Source organism: Peromyscus leucopus, chromosome 6, assembly GCF_004664715.2.
Source record: "Peromyscus leucopus breed LL Stock chromosome 6, UCI_PerLeu_2.1, whole genome shotgun sequence".
NCBI lineage: Eukaryota > Metazoa > Chordata > Mammalia > Rodentia > Cricetidae > Peromyscus > Peromyscus leucopus.
The window spans coordinates 97,952,255-97,976,667 of record NC_051068.1 but is presented as its reverse complement, the minus strand read 5'-3'; positions in this window follow the sequence as shown (position 1 = coordinate 97,976,667).

Sequence of the window (24,413 nt, the reverse complement as noted above, 5' to 3'; positions counted from 1 at the left end):
TTTGTTTCTCTTTAAAAAGATGTTGTTGTCATGGATAGATATGAAAAATCATTTCCTGAACATCAAATAGGTCCTGAGCAATGTTAAATATATTACATGGGACTTTTGTTGGTCTAACTTTCTGTAATTTGACTTCTTTATGTTCTTAAACTTCAAAGGTCAAGTCTTTGGGATGTTGGAGTTTTTTGAAAATGGCATGATAATTATGTTCTTATGCAATAAACTTTCTAACATGTACATTAAAATACTTTTCGTATGGTGTTTATATTTTAAACAAGACAAATTGAAATAATGGCAATACTTCATGCCTTTTGTAGATTGGATGGGAAATGTCCTCTATAGGCTCATGTATTTGAACAGTTGGTCCCCAGCAGGAATTATTATTTAATGGAACCTTTCAGAAGATGAGGAGTCTTGTTAGAGGAAGTATTTTACTGGGGGATGGGCTTTGAGACTTTATAGCTGCATCTCCTCCCATTGTTTCTGCTCTCTACATACTGTGCATGGAAGGCATTTTCATCCAGTTTCCCGCACCTGCCTCTACTCCATGTCATACTATGCGGGCCCTATGATTATGAACTCTACTGCACTGGAACTACAAGGCCAACCAAACTGGTTAATACCCTCTATCATATTCAAGACAAATAAATCTATAGTAATTTAGAAAATGTGTTTGACACAGGTATAAAATATTGACTAATAGAACATTATATGAAAACTGGCAGCATACAAATATGTAGTGACTTCATGTAACATACTTTTCCTTTAAATGCAGCAAGGGAAATGACCTTTAATACTGATTGAGGTCTTTATATATTTTAGAGATCAGACCTCTGTTAGATGTGGGGCTGGTGAAAACCTTTTCCCATTCTGTAGGCTGCTGTTTTGTCCTATTGACAGTGTCCTTTGCCTTACAGAAGCTTTTCAGTTTCATGAGGTCTCATTTGTTAATTGTCAGTCTTAGTGTCTGTGCTACTAGTGTTCTGTTCAGGAAGTGGTCTCCTAAGCCAAACTGATCAAGGCTACTTCCTACTTTCTTTTCTATCAGGTTCAGTGTAACTGGATTTATGTTGGTCTTTGATCGACTTGGACTTTAGTTTTTATTGTACAAGATTATTTTGGCTATCCTGGGATTTTTGCTTTTCCACATGAAATTAAGAATTTTTCTTTCAAGGTATGTAAAGAATTGTGTTGGAATTTTGATGGGGATTGAATTGAATCTATAGATTGCTTTTGGTAAGATAGTCATTGTTATTATGTTAATCCTAATGATTACTGAAAATATTTTCATTTTCTGCTATCTTCTCCAATTTTTTTCAAAGACTTGAAGTTCTTGTCATACAGATCTTTCATTTGCTTGGTTAGATTTACCACAAGATATTTGATATGTTTATGGGTATTGTGAAGGACACTGTTTCCCTGATTTCTTTCTCAGCCCTTTTATCATTTATATATGAGAGCACTATTAGTTTTTTGTTTTTGTTTTCTGTTTTATTTAATCTTGTATGAGTTCCTTGGTAGAATTTTTGGGGTTGCTTATGTTTACTGTCATGTCATCTGCAAATAGCAATACTTTGATTTCTTCTTTTCCAATTTGTATCTCTTTGATCTCCTTTTGATGTCTGGAACATTGTAGGAAAATCCAAAGAGCTAAATTTGCTCATGGAAGCTCACAGAGTCTGAACCAACAACTAGGGAGCCTGTATGGGATCAACCTGAGTCCTCTGCACATATAAGACTCTTATGTAGATTGGTCTATTTCTGGGATTCCTGGCAATGGGAGCAGGGGCTGTCCCTGGTGCTTTGGCTGGCTGTGGTAACCTATTCCTCATGCCTGATTGTCTTGCCCAGCCTTACTACAAGGAAAGGTACTTGATCTTAGGGCTGTTTGATAAGCTATGCTTTGTTGATGCCTATGGGAGACTTTCCCCTTTCTAAGTGAATATAGTGTGGGGGTAAATTGAGGGCTGGTGGAGGGGAGGTGCAGGGAGGGAGTGAGAGGAAAGGAGGGAAGGGAGGCTGTGGTCAGGATGTAAAATAAATAAATTAATTAACTGAAAAAAAAAAAAAGAAAACTCACAATATTCACTGAGAGAGATGAATAATGGTTTTAAAAACTTTGATGTCAGGTCAAGTCTGACTGCCAAATAAGGTGCAAAAGTCCCCAAAGTTTTCAGACAGGTTTGGGATGTGAAATTGGGTATAAATTTCACTGTAAAACATGTGCTTCACACATATCACTTTCTCTTTAAAAAAAATAGTGATGTAGATCTCTATATACTTGTGGTGGTTTGAATTAGACTTGCTCATGTGTTTGAATACTTGGTCCCCAGTTGGTGAAACTGTTTGGAAAGGATTAGGAGGTGGGGCCTTGTTGGAGGAGGTCACTGGAGGTGGGCTTTGAGGTTTTAAAAGCCACATTCCATTTTAACTGTGCTCTCTGCTTCTTGGGGTTTTGAGATGTGAGCTGTTCTGCCAGCATCCTTTTACTCTGTCATCATGCACGCTAATCCTCTGGAACCATGATTCAAATTAAATGCTTTCTTTTATAAACTGCCTTGGTATTTTATCACAGCAATATAAAAATGTAAATACTACAACACTGAAATGAAAATTTAAGGCATTGTAGTGATTTGAATGAGAATCCACCCCATAGGTTCAGGCACTTGATTACTTGGTCCCTAGGTGGTAGCACTATTTGGGGGAAGGGTGTTAAGAGGTGTGACCTCACTTAAATAAGTGTGTCACTAGGGTTAGTTTTTGAGAATAAAATCCCTTGCCCATATCTAGTTTGTTCTATCTGCTTTGTGCTCCCAGGTCCAGATGTGAGCACTCAGCTCCCTGTTACTTTTTCCATGACTGATACCTGTTGCTGTGCCTTAGTGCCATGACCAAATATTATCCCTCTGATACTGAAATCTCAAATAAACTTTCTTCTATAAAAAATTATAAATATATGTATATGTATACACATATACATATATATAGTCACATGAACAGAAATTTGAGCAAGCAACCAATCATGCCTTGTATTTCACAATATATCCAGAAATTAATTTCACATTGAAGTAGATATTTAATATGATGTCAAAATAAATCTTCTGGAATAAAATATAACTTAGAATCATCATGACTGTGGAGCAAACAATTTTTAACTGTCAAAAAATAACAATCATTAAAAATTAACCCATCAACATGGATTTATGAAAAGACAAGATTATGATCCTTAATAGGAATTGCATAGAATGTCCTGAATGAACTTTCAGAAGATGACAAGTCAAAAAGCTACAGAAAATGCACCACACAAGACATAATCAAGATGAGAGAAAGGAAATCCCAACAGCAAAGATTCTTACTCTTACTACCCTAAGAAAAGAAAATATCCAAGTGTGAAATTACCCTAATGCAATCTTAGAAACTTAATTCCAAACAGAAGATACTCATGGGTTAGTGAGAAGGGTTTGTGAAATCATACATGATAAGGACAGCTTTGGAGATTGTTCAGTGATTCCTATTACTGCAGAACATGCATTTCTTTATTGACTGAGGTGTTTTACTTCTTGGTATATTCCCAACAGAGAAGTACATGCATATTAAAGAAATATATTCATAGATGTTCATAGATATGTTATACATAAGAAATCAGTAATAAGCCAGGCGGTGGTGGCGCACACCTTTAATCCCAGCACTCGGGAGGCAGAGCCAGGCGGATCTCTGTGAGTTCAAGGCCAGCCTGGACTACCAAGTGAGTCCTAGGAAAGGTGCAAAGCTACGCAGAGAAACCCTGTCTCAAAAAACCAAAAAAAAAAAAAAAAAAGAAATCAGTAATAAGAAACAACACAAATGATCATTTTGACTATAAAATGGATGGTTTTCTGCTTGTCAAACTAAGGTTTATGAAGTAATGACAATATATTGGTACTATTGTTTTTCCTGTAAGATTAGTCCAGCAATTAAAGTTTGACAATTTAAAAAAATTAAAATTAAAAATTTAAAAAATACTAAGACAGGATCAAATTCATAAAATACATAAAATGCCAAGGTATAACAGGAAATAAACTATATGGTCCTCACTATTAGTGGGTAAATTTTAGGTAGAATGAAAGCTTTTGGGGTGCTCCTGATATTCCATTTTGTGAACATGTGGTTTGTTGTAGTAGCATTGTATACCAGGGAAACAAAAGGAATGTTGACTACTTTCTCATTATTTGCTGTTGTGGGTTAATCCTTTTGTACACTGTAAAGATGTGTCTCTGACAAAGCACCTTCTGGTTGGTTTAATAAAAAGCTGAACAGCCAGGAGAGAATAGGCAGAACTTCCAAGAAAAGATAGGACCCTGGGAAGAAGAGAGGCGGGATTCACCAGCCAGCCATGAAGGAAGTGAGCTACAAGGCACTGAGCAGAGGTAACGAGCCATGTGGCAGAACACAGATTAATATAAATGGGTTAGTTTAACTTTAAAGAGCTAGTTGGGAGCAAACCTAAATAAAGTCAAGCCTTCATACTTAATAAGATGTCTCCATGTTATTATTTGGAAGCTAGGGGTCCAAAGAAAGACCAGCTACAGTTTATTTTGGTGATTTGTGTTAATACAGAATTGAGGACTTTCTCCTGTTATGGTGTATATAGAATACAAGGATTTGGGCAAAATTGTACACAATTAAAACAAAAGATTTCTTACTAAAAGAATAGATGATAGTATTCCTAAAAAGCATTTCATCAATGAAGAATCAGAACAAAATAGAATTTTGGAGCTTTTTATTGAAGGTATAGGAACAATATAAAACTTTAGATCTTTTAAAAACTATAAAATGTTTACAAAATTAAAAATGAAAAGTATTATGAAAAGAAAATTAAATTTTATTTGGTATACTTTCAGAAGGAAGGAAATGGTGCATGAGGATGTGCCTCAGTTAGTTTTACAGTGCTTGGCTAGCATGCTGTAGCCTTGGGTTCAGTCCTCATCAACACATAAAACTGTGCATAGTGGTGATACAAACCCAGATTACTACCACTGGACAGATGGGAACGGGAACAGGAGGTTCAGATGTTAAAGGTCATCCTGGGCTACATCGCAGATTTGGGCTCCTCAAAAATGAAAACAAAAATAAAAATAAATGAGAAAAAAGAAATGAAAATGTATACATACATATGTTTGTCTCTCAATATGTATGTATACACACAATTCAGCAATAAATTATTTGAAATTGTTAAAACAACATTATGTAGATTAAATGTGAAGATCTTAAATATACATTCATTGTCTTACAACCATTTGTTTATTATTGTGATAATGTGAACAAACATTTAAGATTTGATAAATTTTTCATTTTGTTTCAAATTAGTATATATTATACCCCAGTGAACACCATATTTCTGAGCACACATACATACTCACTACTTTGCATACAAAACATTTAGAATGTATTAGACTATATATTAGACACAATATAAGTGAAACATACAAAAACCACTTGAGAAATTAAGTAATTAAATTTTTTATAAAATTTAAAATGACTTTCAATAAAAGAAAGCCAGTCCCGGAAGAAGAATGCAGGAGAGCAGAAAGCTGCATGAAAGATGTGTTGGCTAGCTGTGGTACTTCAGTCCTTCTGAGGTTTTGCTGTTGTGACGTGGTCCATTGGAGGTTAAAGGACTTTGCCTAATGGAAGAAAGTCTTTGAGCCACAACAGACCTGTATACTGAAGCACTTCAGCTGGGGACATTTTCCACCACAGGAGGTTGGACAATTGGCTCAAACTACATATGATCCTTAAAGATGTTTCGTACATAGTTAAGATGGAGTGTGGTAGTATTCTAATTGTACTGAAATGTGATTTTGATTGTATGTTAATAAATAAAGTTGCCTGGGGGTCAGAGCTTTTAGAGCCATAGAAAGAGCATGGCGGTGGTGGCACACACCTTTAATCCCATAGATCTCTGTGTGTTCAGGGATACAGCCAGCATTGGAGACATACGCCTTTAAGACCTAGAGGGCTGTACATACAGACAGTGACGAGGCAGTCACGTGTTTGGGTTTACAACCAATGAGAAGGCAGAATGACTTTGAAACGACTGACACACAAGGAAATAGCTCTCTTTCGGGAAGCTGGGACACAGCAGGAGGAAGGGTGAGATTTTAGCTCTGAGCTCTGACCTCTCGGCTTTCTCTTTTACATTGTTTCTGTGTTTCTTATTTAATAAGACGTTTGGTTACATCAACAATGGAGGTTTAATTTCTTTTACGTGTATCAATAAGCAGAGGCTGAGCAGGGAGGGGATAATCTAATTCACAGTTTATAGCCACTCCAACTGTGGGGTAGAGATTACGATGTAAAGAAAAGGCATATGCATAAGACTTTTATCTAATTTAATGGAACAAACCCTGAAAGCCCAACCAGTGCTTATAGCAACATAGATATCTAGAAATACTTTCATGCAGACTGGACAGTATTTGCTGATGGGCTAATTTTGGAGATGTGTTCCTTAGCGAGGTGAAATATGAAGTAATTAGGAATTATTTCCAGATTTCTGACTTGTGGTTTAACTGTATGTGTATTTCTTTACTTTACATAGAGAAAATATAATGACAAATGACTTTGTAAAAGTTGAGTCCCATTTAAATGTGATTAATAATTAAAGTTGTTATATATAGATAAGTCAAGTTTACTGTTACATAAATCAATTGAGACCTTGAAGTCTAGATATGAGATATACCTCTGGGAATCATCAGATATACGTAGGTATTGTATAAAAGCTTCAGAAAATGTGAACTGACATAGAGAGCTGTAAAGAGTAGAAAAATCACCTTCCAGCCCTAAGAGTCAAACTTACTGATGTTTATTGTCTGGGAAAGATCCAGAAGAGAAGCTCTGAAAGAAGCACAAGGAAAATCACATTTTGTTCTAAATAAAAGGGATGGAAGTTCCCCGAGAAGGAGGAAAGCCAAGCTGGAAATGTTGCTGAATGTAAACTTGAAATCAGAATAATCAAGTTCATTGTATTTGACTAAGGTCTTTGACAAATATATTTTCAAGGGGGCGTCTTTGAGACAAAGCCACAGGCAAAGCATTTCGTTTTCACAATGTTCTACATTCGGTAGGTTTAAGATTAGAGATCTGGAGGGGCTGTGAATAAAGGAACTGAAATGTGGATTAAAAAAAAAAGTTAAAGATTAGTTAACTACTTTGCTGGGTGGCACATAACAAATGCAGTGAGTTACAATTAGTGAACAGGAGTTCATGAATAGATGGAGAGTAGGGAGGGGTATGTGGGAGGATTTGGAAGGAGGAGAGGGATGGGAGAAATTTTGTAATTAAATTTCAATCTCAAAGAAATTAATTAATAAAAATTATATGACACAAAAAATGCAATGTATCTAAAAAGAAAATTAAAAAACCTTGAAGGGTTGAAGGGATAACTAACTAAGTGATCAAAAGCACATAGTTTTCTTTCAGAAGAACTGTATTCTTAGTACTACCCACATCAGGAATCTCAAAACCTCCTGTAACTCCAGTTCTGAAAGATACATTGCATCTAGCTTTGCAGTCATCTCCACTCATATATTCACATGCATACACGCGCGCGCGCGCACACACACACACACACACACACACACACACACACACACACAATGATAATACAATTAAACTTTTAAAAATGAATGTTAGGAGATAAATAAGTATCAAACTATTTTCAAGTAGACAATTTTCAGTCAATCAGGGTATACACTATTGAGAAAAGTGACCTTTTCTTTCACAGAATCTAAGAGTTGCTGACTGTTCCTTAGCTAGTGGTGGTGCTTCATACCCATCTCCTCTGTGCTGAGATTCAAGCATCTTGGGCTTGTACAGGTTGTGCACATGCTGTAACAATTGTAGAGGGTGCACATGTTCAAGCCTCCCTGATGTGTACAGACACAGTGTCCTTGCTGTTCATCTCTTCTGGCTCAAATACCCTTCTTTCTCCCTCTTCTGCAATGACTCCTGAGCATTTGGAGGAAGAGGTGCAGTACATAGGTCACTTTTATGATAAACATTCTTCAGTTTCTTATTCTCTGCACCTTTGTCAGTTGTGGGTCTCTATTAATCATTACTGCTCACAGAAACTCCTCTAGTGAAAGTTTAGCTGTAATCTATAAGCATAATGATAAATCATTACGAGTTGGTTTAATGTATGTTTGGCAAGACAATAGTATAAATTTCTCTCCTAGGTTCTATGATCTGTCTAATCGTGGTCTCTTGGCCCCCCACGTGGTGATGTTTATGGGTTTCATATGGAGGGTGGCCCTTAAATCTAACTAGAAAGTGGATGGTTACCCTTTTCATGACATTTGTGCCAGTATTGCACCATTGGACATGTCTTGCCATGTCAGTTGTTCATGTAGCTCACAGGGTTCACACCTGGATAAGACTGATAAGTACTTTCTACCTCTGGCATCAACACCACACTAGGAAAGCTATCCAATAGGAATACAGTTTAAAAGATAGTACAGCTTGATTCCTCCATGTCTATGGCCCAAGTATGTGGTATCTTCTATAACAGGGTATTAGCATCAAGTACTTGAGGATAAGCAAGAACATTTTTAAGGAAAAAATCATAAATACTTAATCTAAGACAGTAAAAAAATCCTGACAGATCAGAGCCATAATTGTTTTGAAGATGAAGTGGCTTGACATTGTTATGGTGTGAACATAATAAAGATAGAATGTGATTACAGGAAAGTCCATATGCTTCATTTCACATAATTTTACTTTTCACATTTAGTGCAGCCATCTGTCTATAAAAATTATATCAAAAAAGTCTATGACCAGAATTAACCAAAAGCTTTCTAGAGAACAATAAAAAGATGTGTCTTGGCAGATAATAAAAATGATGCTGTAACTTTTAATCAAGGACAGTTATCACAGTAAGAGACATAGAAAATATAGTGAAGAGGAATCCTCAATGCAGATAATAAAAATCAATCTATTTTTATAAGGAAATAAACACCTTATTCCTGCTCCAAACTCTAGCAGGCCTTCACTGGTAAATGTAGGCCATGTCCACTACAGAAGCAAATAGGCTAACTGAAGATCTTCATGTCTCCCTCTTCTCCTCCAAATTCAATCCTCCAGTATCACCCAGCTCGGTATCAGATCATCATCTCCAGTAGACCATCTATTGAGGCCTCTCTGTGTTCTCTGCTGCAGTTTCCAGAGAACTAGGCAGATCCTGGTAGAACACTTTGGTTTCATCTCTCTTTCAACTAACCTAAAGACTAAGGCTTCATGTAAACAAGGTAAACAGTCTATAAGCAAATGTACGGTAAAGGACGATGACTTCAAAATTGTGACAATACACAAGATATTTATAACTGAGGTAGGAATGTATAGTGTGATACGCAACATGACAATAATCTTAAATATATATCAATATATAGAATATCATAAACAGAAGTAGAACATATATACAGTATGACAGATATAAATTTACATTTCTATCAATGTACAAATATTTCAAATAAGAGTAAAAATATGGGTATATTATAACAAATATAGTTCTGTATTTGTATCAATATACGAATTATCTTAAGCAAGAATATAAAAATAGTTTACATTTGTATCAACTTATAAGAATTCATGACAGTGCAAATTATAATGCAAATTATCTAAGGCTGTTATTTTACTAAATTTGTTTACTAGTATATACAATAATCTATCATAAACTATATATATTTTATACCCACTACAGATACCTTGGTCAAATAAAATGTTAAATCCAAAAAAGAAATTCAGTAACAGGCCTACTAGGAAATCTTGGATGATAAAAAGATCAAATTCAAATAACAGGAATGGAAGAAGGAGAAGAAATCCAAGTCAAGGTACAAAAATAATTTCAACAAAATCATAGAAGAAGATTTCTCTACCATCAAGAAGGAGATGTCTATGAAAGGATAAGAAGCATATAGAACACCAAATAGACTGGACAAGAAAAAAATTCCTCTGAGTATATAATAATCAAACACTAAGTTTTCAAATAAAACAATGGTAAATGCTACAAGCAAAAAAGATCAAGTATTAGCTAAAGGTACTATTAGACTAACACCTGACTTCTCAATGGAGATTCTAAAACCAGAAGGGCCTGGAAAAATGTTTTACAAAATTTAAGAGACCACAGATGCCTGTTTAGACTATTATACTCAGCAAAACTTCTAATCACAATAGACACAGAAAAAAAATTCCACAATAAAACCAAATTTAAGCACTACCTATCTATAAATCCAAATCTACTTAAGGAAATAGAAGGAAAATTTCAACTTGGAGAGGTTAACCACGCCCAACAAAACACAAGCAGACAAATGAAAAAAGGGGAAAAATAAAACACACCATAACACTGAAATAACAGGAATCAAAAAACTGCTCACTGAAAATTTTAAGTATCAACGGTCTCAATCCACCCCTCTAACCCCAAGATGCAGACTAACAGGTGAGTATGAAAACAGTACCCATCCTTCTGCCTCATCCAAGAAGCACACCTTAACATCAAGACAGACATCGCCTCAGGCTCAAGGGTCATATCACCTTAGGTAAAAAGGATGGAAAAAGAAATTACAGGCAAATGGATCTAAGAAGCAAGCCAGTGCAATTATTTTAATATCTGACAAAATATACTTCAAACAAAAACTAATCAGAAGAGATAATAAAGGATATAACATGCTCATCAAAGGAAAAATCCACCAAGAGGATATTTCAATTATTAACATCTATGCACAGACACAGGGCACCAAAGTTCATAAAATAAGCACCACTACAGCTTAAATTATATACTGATCCTCATATATTGATAAAGGGTATCTTCAATACCTAACTCTTACCCATAGACAGGTAATCCAGACAAAAACTAAACAAAGAAATTCTGGAGCTAACTAATGTTATAAACCAAATGGACCTAACAGATATTTGCAGAACACTTCTCTCAAACACACAAGAATATTCCCTCTTCTCAGCTCATGGAAATTTTGCCAAAACTGACCACACACAGAGATACAAAACAAATCTCAACAAATACAAGTAAATTAAAATAACACTCTACATCCTATCTGACCATCATAGATTAAGGCTGGATATTAACAATAGAAACAACAGAAACCTTACAAATCAAACTAAACAACCCACCAATGAATGAAAATGGGTCAAGTCAGACATTAAAAAGAAATAAAAAAACTTTCTAGGATTGAATCAAAAGAGAAAGACCTATCAAAACATATGGGACACATGAAGATGGTTATTAAGGCAAGTTCATAGCACTAAGTGATTATGTAAAAAAAAAAAAAAAAAAAAATTGGAGAAATCTCATACTAGTAACTTAACAGCACATCTGAAAGTGAGTGTTTCTCAGCCTTCCTAATGCTGCTGCCTTTTGATACAGTTCCTCATGTGGTGACCCAACCATAAGATTATTTTCTTTTCTACTTAATAACTGCAATTTTGCTACTGAATTGTAATGTAAAAACCCATGTTTTCCAATGGTCTTAGGAGACCCACATCAAAGGGTCCTTTGACACCCTCAAAGGGTTCTTGACCCACAGGTTGAGAATCAATTCTCTAGACCAAATAGAAGAAATCATATCCAAGAGGAGAAGATGACAAGAAATCATCAAATCAGAGCTGAAATCAATAAATACAAACAAAGAAAAAAAACAAAGAATCAAGAAAAAAAGAAAAATGAATTTGTTCTTTGAGAAAATTAATAAGATTGGCAACCAAATCAAGGAATCCTGTGGAAGAGAAAGCAGAAAGAGTAAGAGCCAGAGGGATTGGAAGAAACCAAAGAAATAAGGCCCTCTAAACACAAAAGGACCAATGCATATCTGAATTCACAGAGACTGAAGCAATATGCACAGGGTTTGCAAGGATCTGTACCAGATGGGGTTGTAGAGCTGAAGGGAGAAGTGGACACATGCCCCCATCCCTAAGCTTCTCCAACTAATAACCACTTGCAAATGAAAATTTAGTTTCTTCAAGGGAATCTCACTGGAGAAAAAATTGCTTATAAATGTAGACTTCATCCCCAGCAGTAGATAACCATTCGAAACTGAACTCAAGGCATATTTGGAGGTTCAAAACTTCAACTTCATGTCTGAACCTTTAAATTTTTTCCCTCTTCTTATAGCGTAGTCCTTTGCATGTGTGTTATGGGTTCTTGTTCTGTGTTATTATGGGATTTCAGTGTGTGAACAAGTGGGTTTCTGAATCTCTATCTGTCTCTTGTGCCTTTTTTGGACTCATTTCCTTCTGTTTTCTTTGTCCTATTCTGATTTCTTTGTTTTTGGTTTATCTTATCTTATTTTGTTATTATCCCTTAGAAGCTTCTCTTTTTTAAAATGAGAGACAGAAATGGAGTGGGTCCAGAGAGAAGTGGAGGTGCAGAAGGACTGAGAGGAGCAGAGGGAGGAGAGTTAGATACCAGGATAAGAGAACACAGTCAGAACATAATATACCTTCCTCCCTGAGGCTTCAAAATACACTGAATGCAGATAAGGAACCATCGGAAACACCGTGTCATAGTGTGGCCAGGGTGTTTGCCTTGTTCTGGTAGAACTTGGCTTGAATGTTTACTATTCAACAGTCTTTTATTAAGACCTTAACACTTTATTTTCTGATCATTTCCTACTCTAAAGATACTGATCCTGGGGCCAGAACATCTAGAGGATGCTATTTGAGGCACTAAATTAGACAATTTATAATAAACCTAACATGTATACTATTTTGGAAACTTTTCAGCATATTTTAATTGTTTATTTTTTTTTCTTTTTCTTTTTCCTTTTATTTTATTTTACAATACCATTCAGTTTTACATATCAGTCACGGGTTCCCTTGTTCTCCCCCTCCCAACCCCTCCCCTTCCCCCAGCCCACCCCCATTCCCACCTCCTCCAGGGCAAAGCCTCCCCTGAGGACTGTAATCAACCTGGTAGACTCAGTCCAGGCAGGTCCAGTCCCCTCCTCCCAGACTGAGCCAAGCGTCCCTGCATAAGCTCCAGGTTTCAAACAGCCAACTCATACAATGAGCACAGGACTCGGTCCCACTGCCTAGTTGCCTCCCAAACTATTTTTTTCTTGATGACATACTCTTATAAAATTTATAGTGACTGAAGAAGGAGAATTTAAAATTTAAATGTAGTTCCGATTCTCTGTAGTTGAAGGAAGAGTAGCATGATTTTTTTTTGTGTGTCTATGTACTGTTTTGTTTTTGTTTGTTTGTTTGTTTTTCATTTTATTTTAGGCATCAAATCTATTTCCCAAAGTTTCCTAAGGTGAAGACTGTCAGTGAATCCCCTCAGGGCTTTTATTCTGCTTGTACTATGTCATGCTGCTTATCATATTAAAACTCAAAACAGTATGTATATATATATATGCACATGTATATATAATGTATATATATATATATATATATATATATATATATATATATGAATCAAGTTGCAGAAAGAAAGTTTTGAACAAAATCAAATAAGAAAATAAAGTTCTCAACTTCAGGTTATGATTTTGTCCTTTCGTTGGCTTACTTGTGGGAATTTATTGAAGCCTTTTAACTTTATAACAAAAGTCAGTTACAGATAGTATAGGAGAGAGGAGCCTCTTCTATGTTTAAATTCCATTAGAGCATTGTGGGTTTTCACTTCCTAAATGGACCCTTTAACTTCCAAAGGAAATTCTTTAAGGTCTAAGCTTATTTGTTCTCAGCAAAAATATGATATGGATGAGTAATAAAAGTCATTTTTTAAAATTAGTAATTATTCATTTCCTTACTATGAATGTGTAACTGAAATATATTTTTTAAATTAAGGCAATTGTTGTGATGTAAAAGTCTTAAGCTTAAAGTGAAACCCAGCTAAATGAGTATTTAATCAATATTATTTCTTTCAATTAGAGGAGGAAGTACAAATAAAAAATGCTCATAATAGCAATATGACATAACCGTATAAGCCATTTCAGGCATGCTAATATAATTATTTGCAAACTCTGTTCATCTGTATAACTAAATAATCTGTATTATTGTTGTACATTTGTTATGATGTAGTACATATGTATGATGACTGTGGGTGTGCACATGCCATTGTACATATTTGAAGGTCATAGGTTCCCTCCTTCTACCCTGAGTTCCAGGGATCATAGAACTCAGGTTATCACCTTGTGCAACAAACACCTCTGACTACTAAGCCATTCTATTGACCTTGCTCCCAGACTTTCATATAGAATGAGGCAAATCCTAGATCTTTATGCAAAGAAAAGTGTTTGCTTTATAGGATCATTAATAAGTAGACACTAAACCCATGATTATATGTGTTACATGCATAAAAATAACAGATCTGTTCACAAATGTTACACTGATGGTGTGCATGGAAACTGCACAGCCATGTTTCTTAAAGACTATAACAGTCTGATGACAAAGGAACACAGGAGTCCTATTGACTGACCCGTATCACATAGTTCCTCTACGAAAATTCACTAAAAACAGCGCTGTGCATACAAAACCCCACGGGTCAAAACAAATTGGAGACAGTGGAATAGATGATTCTTCCTTTGTTGAGTTATAACAAAGTGCCTGCAGGGGTCATGGCTGACAAGAAAGAGAAGAGTTTCATAGCTCCTAAGACTGTAAATTATTAAAGAAGCCAAAAGTAAAACTGAGAGTTGAAAACAGGAAATTTTGTGAGTTTGTGTTTACCCTTTGCCTCCTGGCTGACTTTTTTTTTTTTTTTTTTTTTTTTTTTAACAATCAATTCAACCTCTGACCCAGAAATGTTGTCTTCTAGAAAAGTCAGTAGCTGAACTACAAGAGGAAGAAAATAGGTTTCAAATTAAGACTATAAATAGAATCAAGTGGAAAGTGTAGCCCATTTCCTGTTCTACTTCCTTTCTGAGAATGCAGGCAGCCATATCTAATTTCTCTTGAAATGGAGGAAGAGATCAGATTTGGGTAAGAAAGAGTCACCACAACTCAACCTGCTGTAGAAACCTCAATCAAATTATCTCCCTAGAGTTACCACTAGATCTAGTGGTCTCTTGTAAACACACCAAACTCTGGGAAGTTTGTTGTCTGTTTGTGGTAAGTCACCAATAAGAGATGAGATAAGAAAAGTTAAAAAACAGGAGAGTGGGAAAAGGAAGCCAATGCTAACATACAAAAAGTTGAATCAAAGAAGATCATCACATGGGGATAAAGGAAAGTATTGTTTTCTTTGACTGAGTGATCTAGTTAGAGAGTAATAAATGAGAAAGAAAATGATGTTTTTATGATATAAAAATATTCAGTGAGTTATATAAATAAGTTAATTAATAGTAATAATAAGTTATAATTATTGAAAAGTTAATTACATTTTCATTGTGGCTTTAGTCTAGAAAGTACATTCAGTGTCTCTTTTGACACAGTCTGTACATGAATATCAGTTATTCCCTTTTTAATTTAATGTGCTAAAATTTTATTCTCCATCGTAATTCCTTATTTGAAACTTTTGATATTTCTAAACATGGAAGTTAATTAATCTAAACATTGAAGTTAATTAAAAGTATGGCTCTTCTATTATAGAGAACTCAGCATTCCCCCTTTTTTTCATATACATGCCTATACAGATGCATTATTGCTCCAAGTGACTAAAGAGTGCAGGGTGCTGCCAATCAGAGATGATTAAAAAAAAAAAAAAAAAACAAAGTTAATGGGTCCTCTGTGTCCATCTGTACCCAAGAATTTCTTTAAAAGGGACAGAGTATTTTTAGGTTTCCAGATTTCTTAATTGCTGGGGGGGTGGCGGGGAGAAAGAAATTGTGAATGGTTAAGAGTCATTTTAATATTAGAAAAGTAGAACAAACATGAAATTCTCTAGAGAATCTACATATGCTCTGGTATCATGATTGGGTTATATAATTTCCTTCATAAATGACTTCATTAAAAATAGTTTAGTTCCTTGGAATTTTCTCCTTATGTGTAGTTCCACATGGACTTTTATGAGAGGACACTTTATATCAAGTTACTTAAGTGAGTTGGTTTCTTTACTATTCCCATTCTCAATGTTTTACTTTAAAAGGTCACTCTCAACTCCAAACCTAACAATATTTATGGACAACTGTTCATATTTCTATCATTTCAGTTTTGTCCTCTTTAGACTATTTTGACTGTATTATAGACAGTAAATGATTCACAGATGACCAATCCTGTATATCAGTGCGCAGTACTTACGTTTCACATACAGTATACATCAATGTTGTACCTTTACTTTGACATTGTCTTGAAAATTAATGAAAATGGAAACTTAGTTGAGGAAACAACATTGGGTTGCATGTTATCTTCACTTATTTGCCTTAGCTACGTTGACTAACCATATGCAACTTTAAGGTGACGGGTGCTTAAAATAAAAATCTTTCTCCTAGATTTAATATAACTTTTAATTGTAGTGCCATTCATACAATGTCTCTAATCAGAATCTTATCTCAGATTTATACAAATGTGCTCTAAACATGCAGCTTTAACCTCCACTGATTTCAAGGACTGTATCATTATCCCATTTTCCAGGGTGAGGTGATTTCTAATTACTGCACCCGCTGATGTTTAATTTCATATCATAAGCCTGGCCTAATAGATGAATGGTGCTGTGTATTTCCCAGTGCAAAATCATTTGAATAGAATGATATAAAAACATTCAACTAAGTGTCAAAGGTGAATGTCTCACAACAAAAGATGTGTTTAACTTAGGCTTACCAACCATTTTTTTTTTTTTTTTTTTTTGCCTACAGAAACAAACAAAAGGACAAACAAAAAACCCAAGGCTTTGTTTGTCTCCTCAAGTATATTTAAAGATAAAATGACCAAAATAAAAATTACAATCATTTTGATACTGGTCTGTATATGTCTTTGAAAATGTATTCACAATGTCTAAACTTATTATTCAATATAATACTATGGGTGAATGAGTACTATGTGTGAAACATCCAGTGTTTTCATAATTTACATATTTAATGTACTGAAGAGATTTAAACACTCAAATGAGCAGGCAAAAGGAGTCAGAACTGTGGTTTTCACAAAAGTATTGTTTCAAGTTTCCCTATCCAAATTTAAAGTATCTGATAATACATTAATGGATTTGAAATACATGGGTAGCGAGGTGGCAATATTTATCAACAAGTAGCAAAAAGGTTAACAAAACACCACCCTACTTTGTGTTGTGTATTTTTAAAAATAAAGTTGTGCTATTTCTGTAGAAGGAGGCAGGGCAGTTAAATAGATGTACATTATTTTCAGGCATGGCTTGATATTCCCTTGCTGTTCACTCTTTTGAGCGCAGAAAGTGGTTTTTGCTAGCTCCATTTTGCTGCCCAAGGAAAGTTGAAAAATCGATAGCTGCAGGTTGATGAAACCCAAATCCATTTGATTCCTTTCCAGTGCCATTATGCAGACAGTCAAGTGTGATGTATTTAGTTCATGCTGCACTTATTACTCTCAAGCACAGCTCCTCATCAGGGAAAAATTAGACCAGATGAGACGTAATCAAGAAATTCTAGAGAGGTTACAAAGATCTTCCTTCTAGCTGCTTCTCACTCAACACCCTGAGCCCTTTGGCTCTCTTAGTTTTCTGTAAGAAAAGGAAGTTGACATCTTTACCACAATGCTCCAGAAAGTTCTGGAAAATTGTTGTGTCACTCTTTCCTATAGTATTTTTTATCAAATAGCATTCACACCAATAAAGAATATGCATATGCCAAACTGAGAAATACTCTCCTTACTAGAAATTCTAAGCCATCACTATTGCAGTACTGAGAGTATAGTAATGAGAAGCAAAGGCTATTTAAGCTGATTTCGATTCTCCCCGTTTGTCTTGAAGGTGCTACTTAATGCCAAGGTCAAGCTTATAAAGCAGTGCTTCTCAGCCTGTGGGTCTCACCCCCTTTGAGAGTGGCATATCAGATATCCAACCCATCAGTTATTTACAGCACAATTTATAACAGTAGCACAATTAAAGTTATGAAGTAGCAACAAAAAGATTTTTATGGGGAGGGGGGTCACCACACATGAGGAACTGTATTGAAGGGTCACAGAATTAGTAAAGTTGAGAACCACTGAATAAAGTGGTTATACAATCCAAAGGCTACTAAGATGAATTCGGTGATGTGATGCTTTGGTTCATGTTGGTTTTCTATTAATTATTAGTTAGTTATTTTTAGACACACTTTATTTTCTAATCATCAAATATTGTATCTCATCACCATTCTTTTCATTTGTATTGGAAAGTTATAGTTTCTTTAACCACAAAGTTTTAATGAGACAACACAAATGAGTCATCCTTTTAAGACTAGCAAATGAGCATTCACTCTGGCTTACCTGCCAAGAGCAGTACCTTGTGGAGCCACTGTTTAAATGTGCAGAAATATTTTTGTACTTTACCTATGTATATGACATCTCAGTTTAAGGCTTCAGAAAATTTAACTAATAAAACTTCCCATGTCACATTTCTGTAGTGCAGGTGTAACAATAAATATCCCAATGTTTGTCCCACACAATCCCTTGTGTTGGTTACTCACTTACTTGGTGACAGAAAATCCAAGTGATTCATCTGAAAACAAACATTTCTGCTTGGTGAGGACCTGGCTTGAGATCCTGGGTACCCAGAAGTGTTTCTTAAGTTTGCAATCCCATCTCTGAATTATCCCAGATTTGTTTTATAATTCTGGATGCAGAATGAATCTACCAGAATACATACTGGAGAATTTAAGGTGAATAGCTGCTTACAGAGATATGCTGAGACTTATGCATTAGCAGTTGTTCAAAATCTGTGTTCTTGTTTCTCTAAGATGATAGAAGAGCTGTGTGAGAAGGGAAGCAATATGAAAGACACAGAAATGGAGCCATATCTATTACATGGGGGAATGAAATAAAGGAATACAGTGTCCTGGAGAGAAATTAACGTACCATCACATAAGTTAAGGTGACGAAGGTGTCACTTCCTTTATTTGCTCTGAATTCATGGTGACAGCTGTACAGAATGAATTGTAGCAAAGCTGGCATGAATACCAATTGTTAAAACATCTTAGCCATAATCACAGTTGCAATTCTAAATGAGGTTTTCTTACCCATGGATAACAAGCAAGACAGTCCTGAAAACATAGCATGCCTCCATTGATAAGATGATTCTCACTCTCCACCAGTTAAGAAAATAAAAGTATTTGCCTTATGTTTGAAAAGAACCAAACATACCAAGGTTAGGCTATATTTTTCTTTCTCTATTAAAATATGGCATACAGTACCTTGCTCACCTCAACATTCTATAGAATATCACAGTTGTTCTGTTTTAAGTACAGTACAGACATTTACTGAGCAGAAAATGGTATGTATTTAAATACAATGCTAATATGTATGGATGAATGCCTGCGAAAGACAAACAGTACAGTGATTCAGAGGTATGCTGCACTGAAGGAACTTTCCTCCAGGTTGGCTAACTAGTGAGACTGGTGAAAATGAATGGAGGTTAGAGTAGTGAGTGGTAAGTCTTTGTTTGGTGATAATGAGGCAGTAATATAGGGATCAAAGCATAAGAAAGACCAGAAAGTAAGATGGTTTCATATTTTTAAAATTAAAGAGGAACCGATACATCATAGAAGGAATTTGGGCATGCCGAATTGATGTCTAGAAGTGAAAAGTATCACACACACACACACACACACACACACACACACACACACACACACCTTATATAATATACAAATGGAAGTTAATCATCACTTTATAAATCTAGTGACAGAAATAATTAGGATGATGTGAATGTTACTAACAGATGGGTCAGGTACCACACCTGTCTGGAGTTTCATGGATAGATCTGTGTACCTACTGTGAATACCCATGGTCAATAATAATAGGTCTGCTCGGGGCTTCTTCAAAGCAGAAGATGAAAACAGAAGTTACCTTGAGGTGCTGAATAGAAATTCAAACCCAAAAGTCAGCTAGTATCCTTGTGGAACCCAAGTGAGTCCAATGAGAGGAGTTGATGAAATATCCTCAGATGGATAATCCTAGGAGATACTTATGAACTTGCCATGAACTCATTATTGAAATAGAGGCTTCACTGGTTACAGAACTGTCCATGCCACTATTAGAGCTTTCCCTCCTATACTCATTCTTTGTGTTTACCCCTGCCCTACTGAGAACTCCTAAAAACATCCCATGAACTGTACTCTCCCTAAAGTTGTTTATCTGACATTAATTTTACATAGCTTTATTATACATTTTGGTAAAACCATTACCTTACAAGCTGAATAAAAAAGTTAAAATAGGTACTCAGTTTTGAAACCCAACATACATCACAATTTTTCACATAATGGTCTTCTGTAGTCTGATGCCCAGGAATCAAACTTTTACACTCACCTCTGTTTATATACATTTTAAGACTACTTTCTCTCTTCTCACAGTAGCTAGATCCACCCAATTTACTGCTATTTTCCGCACAAAATTTCCTCTGTCTCTGATATTAAGAAATATATTCATCTTATGTTATAAATGAGTGACTGAAAGAGAGAGGGAGGCATATTGCTTGCAAATGCTGTTCAGGCACTATCGGGAATTAGGCTGGTATCTGGATGGTTTATGTTTAAATAATATATTTTAATGATATTAAATTTAGTAGAATTAGACACATAGTTGTTGAACTATTGAACAAACTGACATTAGCTCTTCGGGTGTATTTTTACTTGCAGCACTTATTATATTGTGGATCTCTGTGGCATATATTTATTAGTCTTTTATTGAGTTTTGTAAAGACAGAAATACAATTTATATCAATTTGCCTTCTGTTCTTCTTGGGAATTTGATTGAATATGAAACAGTGCTTCCAAGTTTTTATGTTATATATTGGTAAATGAGATGTACAACCCAACAACTCACATGTTAAAATGTCTAATGCTTTCAAATAATTCACTATAAAATATAAAAAGGTTAGAAACTCCTGTCAGTTTCATAAAGCCTAGAGATGTAATTCTAAAATCCATATTTAAAAAAAACAAATAAGCTCTCTATTGTGTGGGGAGCAGACGAAGCCCCAAGTAAACGTGTGAAGAGCTGATGGATTCCCAAGTAAATGTGTATTTTTGATATGGGTATAGCAAAGCCTTCCCCACAGGGTAAGGTTCAGAGGGATGCTAAAGCCTTTTTCTGGTCTGAATTTGAATATTGACAGTGCATGCAAGTATGAGTGTTTACAAATGATGGTCAGTGTGTGCAAAAACCAGCAAATGTAGTCTTCTCCTTGATGTTCAAGGCCTGAGACTGCTGGTCTATAGAGACATCCTCCCAAGAATAGCTAGCTCCTGCACCATGTCCTGAACATAATAAATGTGCTGAGGTTCCAGATTGCTGCTTAATGCCACTCCAACAGTCAGTGCACAGCCCACTTCACCCTATCTTTTCTATATTTGTGGCCAATCATTTCTTCAATGTCTGTCCTTCAGTTTTTCACCATCCTAGTCAGGATGGTGACTAAGTGATCCAGCACTAAGCCTTTCTGGATATAGCACTGTTGCATTTATAGAGAGGGGAAGACATTTATATTCAGAAAAAGAAAGGAAGAAAATATTTCCATAATTCTTTATGATTCCATTTAAGTAAATAAAGTATTTATTCTATGCTAGATAATTGTTTACAAAGAGGCTCTTTGTACTGAACTTTCTTTTCTCTCTTTTTTACACTCAGAGATAATATTAAAGCATGTAGAGGTTACCTAATTTGCTGTAAGATCAACTGTAGTGAAAATGTAATTCAAATCCTTCTGTCATTGTTTTAAATTATCATATTTTTCTGACATCTTTTCTTTTGAGGTATATAATGTACATGGTTTTGCATAAAATTGCTTGAAGTTAAATATGTAATGATTTACTTTTGAATTAGTATTTTGAAGATTTTTCTCCATCAGGCTATTCATTATGTTATATTGTAGAAAACTGAATAAGTTGCAATTCTTTCTATACTATATTTTATATTAGACTATTCCATGACAGAAACAGGGCATTGCTTGGCTTAAATGGGGCACATGAATATTTGTATGTTGTATATTAAACTATATTTGAGAATTTATAATTCTCAAAGTGGAATTCTGATGTTAACTCAACTATGTATTGTATGCTATCCTATTAATATTTGTATTTAATATTATTATGCATATTTAAAATCCATACATTTCAGATATTAATATCCACTTACCTCAAGGTAGGTACTTAATTCAGATAAAATATTCAAAAAGTGATTTGATTTTTAACCCTGGAATATCCAAGAATGTATGAGCAATGTAGATTAGATATAATGCTAACAAATTTTTTTTTAGTAAATTTATTTTACATCATTTAGTTCAACATAATAGTCACAGAGTCCCCTGTTCTCCCACTCTCGCCCCTCCCCTCCCCCACCCCACCCCCATTCCCACCTCCTCCAGATCAAGGTCTCCCCGAGGACCTGATTCGACCTGGTAGACTCAGTCCAGCCAGGTCCAGTCCCCCCTCCCAGACCGAGCCAAGCGTCCCTGCATAGGTCCAGGATTCAAACAGCCAACTCATGCAACAAGCCCAGGACCTGGCACCAACACACAGCTGCCTCCCAAACAGATCAAGCCAAATGACTGTCTCACCCGTTCAGGGGGCCTGATCCAGTTGGGGGCCCCTCAGCCTTTGGTTCATAGATCCTGTGCTTCCATTCATTTGGTTATTTGTCCCTGTGCTTTATCCAACCCTGGCTTCAACAATTCTCGCTCCTATAAACCCTCTTCTTTCTCACTAATTAGACTCCCAGTGCTCCACCAGGGGCCCAGCCGTGGATGTCTGCATCCAGATTCCTCAGACCTTCCTTGGATGGGGTTTATGGCACAACTAACAGGGTGTCTGGCCATCCCATCACCGGAGTAGGTCAGTTCCTGCCGTCTCTCGACCATTGCCAGCAGTCTTTTGTGGGGTATCTTTGTGGATCTCCGTGGGCCTCCCTAGCTCTCTGCTTCCTCCCCTTCTCATGTGGTCTTCATTTACCATGGTCTCCTATTCGTTGTTCTCCCTCTCTTTTCTTGATCCAGCTAGGATCTCCCACTCTCTTTCCCTCGACCATCGCTCTTCATTGTTCCCACTCATGACCAGGCTGTTCATGTAGATCTCATCCATTTCTCCGTGTCTTTTTTGGGGTCCCGTTTTCCAGGTAGCCTCACTGGTGATGTGAGTAGCAGTCCAGTCATCCTTGTTCCACATCTAGCATCTTCCTATGAGTGAGTACATACCATATTTGTCTTTCTGAGTCTGGGTCACCTCACTCAGGATGATTTTTTCTAGATCGATCCATTTGTCTGCAAACCGTATGATGTCATTGTTTTTCTCTGCTGAGTAGTATTCCATTGTGTATATGTGCCATCACCCTTTACAATAGCAAAAAAATGACATAAAATACCTTGGGGTAACACTAACCAAGCAAGTGAAGGACCTATATGACAAGAACTTTAAGTCCCTGAAAAAGAAATTGAAGAAGATGTCAGAAAATGGAAAGATCTCCCATGCTCATGGATAAGCAGGGTTAACATAGTAAAAATGGCAATCTTACCAAAAGCAATCTACAGATTCAATGCAATCCCCATCAAAATACCAACACAATTCTTCACAGACCTGGAAAGAATAATACTCAACTTCATATGGAAAAACAAAAAACCCAGAATAGCTAAAAGAAACATGTACAATAAAACAACTTCTGGAGGCATCACAATCCTGCCTTCAAGCTCTACTATAGAGCTACAGTAATAAAAACAGCTTGGTATTGGCATAAAAACCGACATGTGGACCAATGGAATCGAATTGAAGACCCTGACATTAACCCACATACCTATGGACATATAATTTTTGACAAAGAAGCCAAAAGTGTACAATGGAAAAAAGAAAGCATCTTCAACAAATGGTGCTGGCATAACTGGATATCAACGTGTAGAAGGCTGCAAATAGATCCATATCTGTCACCGTGCACAAAACTTAAGTCCAAGTGGATCAAAGACCTCAACATAAATCCAGCTACTCTAAACCTGCTAGAAGAGAAAGTAGGAAGTAGTCTTGAACGCATTGGCATAGGAGATCACTTCCTAAATATAACACCAGTAGCGCAGACACTGAGACAAACAATCAATCAATGGGACCTCTTGAAACTGAGAAGCTTTTGTAGAGCAAAGGATACGGTCAACAAGGCAAAGCGACAGCCTACAGAATGGGAAAAGATCTTCACCAACCCCACAGGTAACAGAGGACTGATATCCAGAATATATAAGGAACTCAAGAAATTAGACATCAAAACGACCAACAGTCCAATTGAGAAATGGGCTTTAGAATTAAACAGAGAATTCTCAACAGAGGAAACCCAAATGGCTAAAAGACATTTAA